Here is an 11,351-nt window from a genome sequence, read left to right on the forward strand (position 1 = left end):
ATGAGTAGTGGTTCACAAGAACCCATCTCTCATGAGAATGAATGGTCCACTTAGCACTCATTACATCTAGGTGATGCTCACAGGGGTGAAGCATTGAGACTTCCCGGGAGGTCACCCATCCTAGTACTACTCCAACTCAAGCGTGCTTAACCATGGAGTTCCCTCCAAGGTTAAACCCACTTAGCTTGCAACCCCATTTGCAAAACCTTCAGCAAGTGTTGTGCCTTATGAATCATTCATTATAGAGCCCCTTTCGCTCATCAACTGATAAGTAGGAGGTATTTTCCACAAGTCAAACTATGATATTGTTGTTAGGGTTCAACTATGTAGTTTTGAGTCAAACTCATTGACCCGTGTTTCATGCGTAGTGGTTCACAAGAACCCATCTCTCATGAGAATAAATGGTCCACTTAGCACTCATTTCATCTAGGTGATGCTCGCAGGGGTGAAGCATTGAGACTTCCCATAGGTTACCCATCCCAATACTACTCCAACTCAAGCGCGCTTAACCACAAAGTTCCCTCCAAGGTTAAACCCACTTAGCTTGCAACCCCATTTGCAAAACCTTCAGCAAGTGTTGTTCCTTATGCTTCACCCCTGTGAGCATCACCTAGAGGCAATAAGTGCTAAGTGGACCATTCATTCTCATGAGAGATGGGTTCTTATGAACCACTAATCATGAAACATGGGTCATTGAGTTTGACTCAAAAACTACACAGTTGAACCCTGATAGCAATATCATAATCTATTTACTATTAAGAGGTTCATTCGAATCTTTAATTTGAATAATAAACTCATAATTAAATTGAAGAAGTTGAGAAATACAACTTCAGAGATCCCAAGAACACCTGCAAGCAAAATACTTGTCACAAGAGAAGAATGGAGGCAAAAAAGCAATAATGGCTCTGAAGAAAAAGATTATCATTCAGAGAGGGAATGAAAAAAAAATACAATACAATCCTTATAAAAGGAGATTATGCAACCCTAAAGTTGTGCAACCCTAAAGGGATAATGTGTATTTAACAATTAGAATAATTATTAAATACCTACAATATTAATAAATGCCTAAGTTTAGCTTAAGTGTAGAGGATAATAGGCTAATAATTAAATAAATAATTATTAGCTAATACATGATAACTCTAACACCCCCCTTAAGATGAACTTAGGGAGTGGCTAAAAACAACTAAGGACTAAAAAAATGCATGTAAACAAAATGCATGAAAGTAACAATGGGTCCAGACAACTAGGCATGATGAGGTACCCAAATACAAAAGATCTCTCACAATTGGAGAAAAGGAGAAAACCTTATGGGAAAAACTCCTCTCCTAAAGAGAGAAATACAAGTGAAGAACTGAATAAGCCTCCAAACAAGAGAATGTCCCTTAAAAAAAGGAACAAATGATGAACATGAAGAACACCACTGAAGCATGAAGCTGCAAACACTGTCGAAGAATAATTGTCGATCTGAAGAACCTCCACTGAAATAGAAGATGATTAGGTAGAGAAGACTGTAATCTGCATGAGTGCCCTCAAATGACACTACTCGAATCAGATGGAAAACAACAAAACTTGAAGATACAGATGGCAAAAAATACCAAAGTCTGAAGAGTTGATCAATCAGAGATGGAAGGTTGCCTCCAAAAATAGGAATGAAAGAGTGTCCATATGGTAAATGATCTATCTGGCCGAAATGCATAGGTAAGCAGCCACTGCATCCGCCTAGTACATAGGAACAAATATTGAATACATAGCTCACTCCAATGAACCAAGGAAGCATTAGAACCAACAACCAACAGGAGAAATCCCCCCATAATGCTGACAAGGGAGAGGTGACAGGTACACTGAAACTGAATGTCAAGAAAAACGACATGACGAAGAACCAGGAACATAGAGAGTGCAGTACAAAGTACAAACACATATAAAGGCTAGTGTCGTGGAAGGAACACTCACTTGACACACATCATGAGGCTAATGTCGTGGAAGGAACACTCATGTGACAAAGGTAGATGGTAAACAAAGGCAAACATCAAACCCCCCATGGCACTTTATAATGTAGTGCGAGTACAATAAGGCACAAGATGTGCAAGATCCCAAGCAAGTGCAATATAGAGGCACTTTATCTCAGTGCAATTACAAAATCATAAGTGCTTATAATGAAAGCTCATAATGTTAAAAAAAGACATAAGACTGAAAATACATGAAGAACAGCCAAAAACAAGTCATCCCACGCATAGTAAAAGTTTCCATGAGCTCATATGTCCAAGTAATTCACCAGAGTGTGAAAATGCAAATAAGTGAATAAAATGTACCTGGATTAAAATCTAGAAAAAGTGCATGGATGGCTGTGAAAAGCTCTGAAACACCATCCCAACATTGCTAGAATCGCGAAAAACTGAGAAACTGGCAAAATAAATTGAGCTCAGGATTGAAAATAGCACCTTTGACTTCAAATGGTTGTATAATGTACTAGAAATAAAAACCAAGTGATTAAACCCACAAATCTAGAAAGTAGACGAAACTAGCTTTCCAACGACATCTCGTTTGCCAAAAAATGATATCGTATGCCCAAGTTATGGACAAAACAAAAAAAACCTTCTTTTAGGGCACAAAGAGGGTCAAATAGGGCCATTTTGCAGTCCATATTGCTGACGTCATGCAGAATATTCCTTGTCCTGCAAAAAAAAATCTGGCGCAGGAAAAAAATCTCTGCCTGAAAAAAAAAATCGACCGCTGCATGTGCCCGGCAAAATCGGCATGTCGCTAGAAAAATCTGCATGTTGTCGGAAAAGGCTTGTCAAGGGCCGAAAAAAGGGGTCGAGCAACGGAGACCGGGTGGAAGGCGGCATGAGGGCCAACATGAGTAGAAGGGCGATAGCGGGTTGCATGGTGAGAGGCCAGAGTGGGGCTTCTGTGGCAGGCAGCATGGAGGTCGGAGACAAGGCCGACCGGTGGTGGTGGGGCAGGGTCCACGCCCTGCTGCAGGCCATATGGAACTGCAGAGGCCGCCGACCCCTACTTTTGTGCTTTTTAAAAAAAAAAATCCACAATTTTTATCATTTCGCCCTGGGTATGTCATACAACTGCCCAAAATAGTTATTTATTTATTTATTTATTTTAACAAATTTCTCGAAATTCGTGCCCAAAATGGGGAAAAACCAAAAAAAAAATTCAGAGGCCAAAGTTGTCTAAATTGGACATTTTTTTATGAAAATGGGGGTTTGGGGGTGTTCTGAGCTCAACGATGAGGTCCGTTTGAGCCCAAAATGCCCAAAAATAAAGAAGCACCCCAGATTCAAATTAAAAAACTTTGAAAGTCTTGAAACCCTAGCCTCCAAAAATTCTTTTGAAAAATTAGGAACAAGTAGTAGCAAATGAAGGCTCTGATACCATGAAGAAGTTGAGAAATACAACTTCAGAGATCCCAAGAACACCTACAAGCAAAATACCTGTCACAAGAGAAGAATGGAGGCAAAAAAGCAATAATGGCTCTCAAGACTAAAATTATCATTCAAAGAGGGAATGAAAAAAGAAATACAATGCAATTCTTATAAAAGGAGATTATGCAACCCTAAAGTTGTGCAACCCTAAAGAAACCCTGAAGGGTATTTAATAATTAGAATAATTATTAAATACCTACAATATTATTAAATGCCTAAGTTTAGCTTAAGCGTAGAGGATAATAGACTAATAATTAAATAAATAATTATTAGCTAATACATGATAACTCTAACATAAATAATTGATGCATAAGCATATTCAGATATAGATTACTATTATTTGATAACATGGGTATATCATAGTCCTTCCCTCCCAAATTTGCTTGTCCTCAAGCAATTCCAATTTCTATCCAATCTTGTAAAATACAGATCTTAGATGCTCCTTGTTGAGTAATTTGTAAGGATGTTGAGTCTTACTAAATTGGTTCCTCCAAGAAGCTCCATTCGTTTATTATCCCTTCCTCTTTTGATTGGATGTTTTTGAGATCTCCTTTATCGTACCTTGCTTTCTTATTCAATTTTTCTTTTGCTTCTTCATCGGACATTGCCTCTATATCATGAACTTGACCTTTTTTCCCACATATGTGCCCTGGTTCCCAATTTTTTTTACATTTGAAACACAAACCTTTCTTTATTTTGTCCTTAAGATTGCGAACATGTCCACTCCTCCATTCTTCATTGCACTTGTAACACAATTTCTTTCTTTTTTTCCCTCCTCTTGTTTACAAACATGACCTCACTCCCATTTCTCTTTACAATTGAAGCAGAATCCTTCTTTTTGAAGCCTCTCATGGTCGTTTTTAGAGAGAATGGAATTTCTATGTTTTTCTTTATTATAGGGAGGTTTGGTGTGTGTATCCCCTATATTATCATTTGAGGTTGTATCTTCTAGTTTTAGGGCTTTGTCAATTGCATCCTCAAGAGAGGTAGGATTTAAAGAACTTACCAATCCTCGAATTGAATCCTTTAATCCTTCAACAAATAGATAGTTGAGCCTATTGTTATGCCTAGCATATCTGTTTCCTCATTAGTCTCCTTGAGTCGAAATGTGGACCCCCCCTTTTTCTTTTTGGTTTTACCTCAGAACTCCGGAGTCCCGGAGTCCCGAGGTCCTTGTTGTTCCAACCTCGGAACTCCGGAGTACCACAGTCCCGAGGTCCTTTTTGTTCCGACCTCGAAACTCCGGAGTCCCGGAGTCCCGAGGTCTTGGGCCTTTTTTGCCTCAGAACTCCGGAGTCCCGAGGTGGTTTTGTTCTTGTGCTTTTTGTCCATCGCCGGAACCCTGGGACCTCGGAGTCCCGAGATCATGTTTATGGCTTTCGTATGGAAGGGTTTGGGAGGCTATATTTAAGAAATGATGGGTTTTTAGAGTTCATTTGTGCATTCAGAGCTTCTCCTCCCTAACCCCAAGTCATGAACCTCTGGACCTCCGAGCTCTCTCTTGGCGTTTTCGGGTCTTTGATTCACCAGGTTGGTGAATTTTCTTCCCCTCGTGATGTTTTTCTAGGTTAGATTTATTTTACTTGTTGTGGTTTGTTTTCTTGTTTTCTTTTTGGCGTGCCCTAGTTTTTCCATCCCTAGAACCCTGGATCCCTGGAGTTTCGAGTGTCCGTTCCATTGCACCATGGAACCCCAAATCCCTGGAGTTCCAGGTGTCCGTTCCATTCCACCCCGGAACCCTAGATCCCTGAAGTTCCGGGTGTCCATTCCACTCCACCCCGGATCCCCGGAGTTCCGGATCGCCCCAAGCCATGAGCCTGGAACCCCGGAACCCCGAAGTTCTGAGAGGTTTTGTATAGACTTCATCTCAAAACCCCGGGTTCCCGGAGTTCCGAGCCTCCTCCTCTTGTGCCTACCCTGGGACCCCGAGGCCCCAAAGTAAATCAAAGTTTGTGCTTAATCTTGGATATTGAAGATTTACGTTTCAGTGGTTAGATGGACTCATCTTCTAGCAAAAGAGGCAAAGAAATTGACAGAGTTCCAACCACCATGAAATACCAGTATCAAGGACAAGTCTAAATTTTGAAGCTACAAGATCAAATTTGATGGGTCACAGACACCGAAATTGGTCATGTAGAAATTAGAGATATTGAGGCCTAGTTGGATAAACCTAGTCTAGATGCTCTCCGCCGAAGAATCAAAAGGTCTGGTCTAGTGGAAGCTACTGTATTCCCACGGTCGCTATAGGCATCAGAATTCATAATGACCATCGCTACATTCTACAATCCGGAGACAAGAAAGTGCACTGATGCAAAAGGAAAAACAGTTATTGACTTGGCTCCAGATATGCTGGGGTTCATCTTTGGAATCCCAACCGGGGAGGAGGCATTTTTATTAACTGAAGAAGAGGCCTTAAAGGCATGGAACAACAAAATATCAGCCAATAAGAGGCACATGAATGCCAACAAGCTTGAAGAGGAAAGAAAGATAGGGCTTAAGGCAATAGAGATCCTAAGGGCAGATTTCAAAGAACCCCAAAAGGACCTGATCATTATGCTTAACAGGGCCTTTGGCAAGCCGGACTGCAAGCACTTCCATCCTTGGATGTTCCAGTTCATGAGCACCATCTTAATAAGGAAACAATACTTTGACTGGCCGCAGATCCTCTCTGATAATATCTGTAAGTAGATGAAAGAGGTGCAGCACACACAAAAATTCTTCTTCACATCATATGTCATGTGGGTAACTACCAGAGCTAGAAAATTCCTAAGCCTACAGGTTGAAGGACAATTAGGAGAGAAGGAGGGACAGAAGAATATATGGGAGTATTATTCCCAACTCACTCTAGCCAATGCCAAGCTGCATTTCAAAAGGGTTAATGATGCCTTTGTTTTCCCAATAATCATCAAATTGAAAGGCAATGCAGGATATCAGATTAGCCCAGAGGCTATGGCTATCATCCGGGAGTGGGCATGTTGGTTCACCCAAAACCCATGATCCACTTACATCAGGGTTAGTGGATTCACAGGGAAGCCAATGATGTTGCCTCATTATTGCAATGATAGGTTGATTCTGCTAGAATATGTACGACAGCTTGTAGGCCTCCAATCGCTGTTGTCATCAAAGCATAAAATAGGAATCGATTTCTCGGTGTCTATTGGGTACTTTTCCTGTTCCAAGATAAAAGTGGCAAAGTTGGCAGAACAAGAGCTTCAAGATCTAAACTTGAAGGAATACGATCATGCTAGGGAGTTTTATGATCCTTACGGGAAACTTAACCAAGCTATGCCTAAGGCATATGAGAGACATAGGCCCAGCTTGGAAGACTTTTGGGCTAACTTACAAGATAGCTTCGAAGTCAGGGAAAAGAACTATAACAGGTTATCTGTCCCATAGGTGAGAGATTTTGGTATTGAGACTAACCTCCCAAAGGACCTAAGAGATGATGGAGAGTTACTTGATCTAGTCTATAGAGAATCAGGGATAGATAAAAGGCCCCTCTCCCCAATAAAATGGTCTGCAACTAAAGATACAAATATGGAGAAGGTCTCACAGGAAGTCATCAATAAAACTAAACAATGGTTAAGCCAGAGGGTAAGGCCTAGCGTATCAAAAACAAAACAGAAGGAGTCCACCTCAGGGGTGCTTCAATCAAGAGGCCATAAGGAATACACTCAAAAGACAAGGTCAGCCTCAAAGCAGAATACCTCCACCAACCCAGGTGAGGAAGATAAGCCACAAGAGAGTACTGAGGACTTATTAAAGAAACTCTAGGAAAGATGAGGGAGTCCAAACTATTGAAGAAGGTTGTAGACCTAGGGGTGACCAATGGGTTGGGCACGGTACCACTTGCCAGAGTTCTCCCACCAAGGATGACTATAGGCCACATTGAAGAAGAGGGTACTCAGGGACAAGAAGAGAATGTAGAAGCCACTGAGAAGGTAACCGTCCAGCCACCTTCCAAAGGTACAACAAGTGCTCCAAGCACCACTGCTCCTGCACCACCATTAGTTAATGTATCTACAGGGCAGCCCAGAGTGCAAGGCTTCACATCTACTGATGAAGAGGTAAAAGTCAGAAATATTGAGTCTAACTCCGATCAAGAAGAGGAGGATTTTGAGCAACAACGACTGCTAGAAGGCGAAGGGGGTGAAGAAGAAGACATATTGAATGAAAGGTTGATCCTGACCCCCCAAGATCAAGAAGACCTTCTAAAAGATATAGCAGCTGGGCAAGCTGAGACGGAGCCAGGTGATGAAGAAATGACATTCAATGAAGAGGTCAGTGGCAAGTTAGGGGAATTACATAGACAACAAGCTCTCCAAGCTAATCTAGCTCACCAGATTTCCTCACCCCAAGATCCTGGACAAGAGAGAGCTGAAGTGAGAGATGAAGCAAAAGAGCAGGCAGAGGTCCATATCATAATTATGGATATTGTATCACATCAAGGTGATAAGGATGAGGATATACCGCAATGGCTGGAGTTTACCTTCGGAAAGAAGAAGAGGAAAGCAGAACTCCCAGAAGTCACTCTACAACAAGTAATCACTGAGGAACCTCCAAAGGTTAAGAGGCCGAAAACCATCCATCATCTATCAAAATCAGATTTCGGCGAGCTGATTGTAGACATGGCAGTACCGCATGAAGTCGAAGGACAGGTCTCCCCCAAGTATCAAATATCTCAGGTGAATTTGGGTAAGCAAACCAAGTGGGGAGAGCTAGATACCTTGGAGCTGGCCACAAGTGTTGTTAGAGGGCGTGTGGAAAAAGAGCATACCTCAAATATGGAGCTTAAGGCGCAACTTGGGCAATATAAACAACTCTTGATAGAAATGTGTAAACCTCTGCATTCTTGTAGAACGGATAACCTGCCTTCAACCTCATCACTACGAGAGGGAGAGGTAAAGGCACTACTAGAGGTGAGACAAGTAGCTGCTGCCGCCAAATCTTGGACCCAGGTAAATGTGGCCAAGATTAGATTGTTTCTGCAGAATACAATGGAAATATACCCTAAGGTGGTACAGGCAGGTGGAGCTTTGGCAACATGCTCCACGCAATGGGAGCGGAAGGAGAACACCTTTAATAAACAAATCTGAGTTTTGAAAAAGATACTACAGTTAGGAGAAGAGCTGATAGTAAAAGAAAACCTCTTAGGAGGGGATAGTTGTGAGAATGTACAGTCCTACATATACATTTTGGAGCTAAAAATAGAGATGTTTTAGCAATATACCAAGGAGATGACTAACATTCGGGACCCTCTCCTCAGGGAGATTTTTTCATATGAGAATTTTGTGACGAATATACTGGGACCTTTTGGCCTTAGGATAGCTGATACTGGAATAATGGATCAGCAGCAAGTTTTGAACCAATGGGATGCGTATGAGGCACAAAACCTAGGACTTGCCAACCAGTTCGATGCCGCCCTTATGGATAGATACACACAGCTGATTACTCAGTGTCAAGAGGTGGCGGATACGGTAAAGGAGTTAGAGGAACAAGGAGCACATGCAAATGAGGCTTTGAAGAAATATAAATTTAGAATTAAGCATGTAGCCAATCCGCCATTCCAAGCAATTGCATGTATAATTGAAAATTATAAGGCTTTTACCAAGAAATAAAAAGATAAGCACACAATTGCTAAAGATAGCAAAGCTTTTTCTTGTATTTTTTTATATATAAAACTGCTTCTCCTACTCACGTTCTAGTTTTGAGAGAAATTCTGCATGATTACGAAAACGTGGCTCACCAAGCAGGGTTTTTGTAGTGCTCATGCAATCCCCATTTTGTAGTTGTTAAGTGGAGTATCGAGGCAGAAACTTCCAAGTTAACTGCAACTCCTAAGATCAGTTCTTAATTTAGAGTAGAATTATTTGCTAGATAGTAGGGTGGGAAACTTCTATAAATTAAGAAGTTAGATTCATTTGTAAGGGTCCCCAAATTGATGATTTGTGGCCTACTTAGAGATTTTAGAATATTTTGTAGATTGTTAAGAAGTTTGAGTTATTTTTGATATACACTCATGGAGATTAATATGAAAAGCAGCTTGTAGATTGCCTGATCTACATTTATATTCTACCAAATTGTTTTGTGTAATCGAGTAACGTCTATTCTTTTGAGTTAGCAACATGGTAATCTTTTTGTCTATCATGTTATGAATCATATTATGCATGTCAGTGGTGTATGAGAATTATTGTGATAGGCCATATTGTTGGTGATTTTATGTCCATAGATTTGTGAAATTGATGATTTTTGCAGGTTTTCTGGAGGTCCGTTCTTGAATGCTAACTTGGATAATATTTGATAGTTGCTCGGATTGCAGGGAACTAATTGAATAGTTTATTAAGTTGTCATTGTATTGATCTTTATTGTTATTTTCTTGTTTCCCTTACGCTTCACATTTTATTTCCCCAAAGAGTCTTAAATCATAAAATACAAAAAAAAAAGAAGTGTAATTATCCGTAAACCAGTGAGATTTAGCTCTAACCAATAGGCCCCTTTACAGATATAACCACATCAACCATTGAGTTATCCATCACCATCGAGACCCGACTATAGAGACCTTGGGGTAGTGAGTTCTTCCAAACTCGTTACTTTTTCAGGAGAGGTGGTGAGTGTTTGTATAAACTACCTGACTGTTGGTGGGTGTGTCAAAATACACGTCAATAGAAATTGGCACTAGAAGGATGGCCAAGACTAATCCCCTCCTAGGTGAACCACATATGGTACTTCTAGGAGATGGATTCATACCCTTTACCCAACCTAACCTCAACAACCAGCAAGACGATATTCTTACTCAACTATATGACTTTGCTTGGAACATTACGAGAAATTACAACCATTGGTTACAAGTACAACAAGTCTTAGATAACGAGAGACAAACGGCTATACGTATAGAAGCAGAGGCGTAAAGACAACTCAATCCTTAGGTGAACCCACAAGAAAATCTACAACCACCTCCTCAACTAGAAAATTGAGGTACTAAGCTGGATCATATATCATCTTTTTCTCCCGAGAGATTCCACCGAGTCCTTAGGAGTGGTTCTTCACCATCTGACTTAGTTGAATTAGGGCCCGCCACTAGGAGGAAGAAGAACAAAGCTGAGAAACAACCCTCAACATCCTCACCACTACAGTCATCCATACCCAACGTAAGAGATCAACTGATCCCTAGTCCTCAGCCTATCGCTGCACCTTTTGTGACTCAACGTTCACCATCACTACCTTCAATGGCCTACTTCAACCAAGACACCACACCGCTAGGAACCATACCAAGGGGTATACATGACCTACCTAGAAACCCGGACAAATTTTGTAGCAAATTTTACTATCTAGGGGGACGAACGACTAATGAACATATTGAAGCATTCAAAGATGCGGTTGTTCGTAATCATATTGAACACCAAGATGTAGTATGTAGACTCTTCTCATACTCACTTGGGGAGAATTAATACAATTGGTACTTAACCTTACCTGCAAACTCCATCACAGGTTGGGATCTCTTGGAGAAGGCCTTCATTGATCAATTCCAAGTGTACGTAGACCCCGGGACACTATACCATCAGTTTGCTTCTCTTAAGAAATTGTCTAATGAGCCATTAACGAATTTTAATACCAGCTTCCAAAGGGCATTCAAGAGGCTGCAAGCCCCTTACCAGGTAGTGCCTAATGTAGCCATCGACTCATATCTGAGAGCTATTGACCCTTGGACTGCTATGTTCATTAAAAAGAGTGTTCCTCAAGATCAAAGGGATACCTTAGCAAAAGTCTTCACATTAGCAATTAGCATGAATCATGAGCTGAATCAAACCCTGGGAGGGATTGGATATAATTTACCCACAGGGGTGAATCAAGGAAATTACAATCAACTCCCAGGTGTACCCTCGTCTCTACCTATAGGTGCCCCAACGATGAATC

Source organism: Cryptomeria japonica, chromosome 1, assembly GCF_030272615.1.
Source record: "Cryptomeria japonica chromosome 1, Sugi_1.0, whole genome shotgun sequence".
Lineage (NCBI taxonomy): Eukaryota > Viridiplantae > Streptophyta > Pinopsida > Cupressales > Cupressaceae > Cryptomeria > Cryptomeria japonica.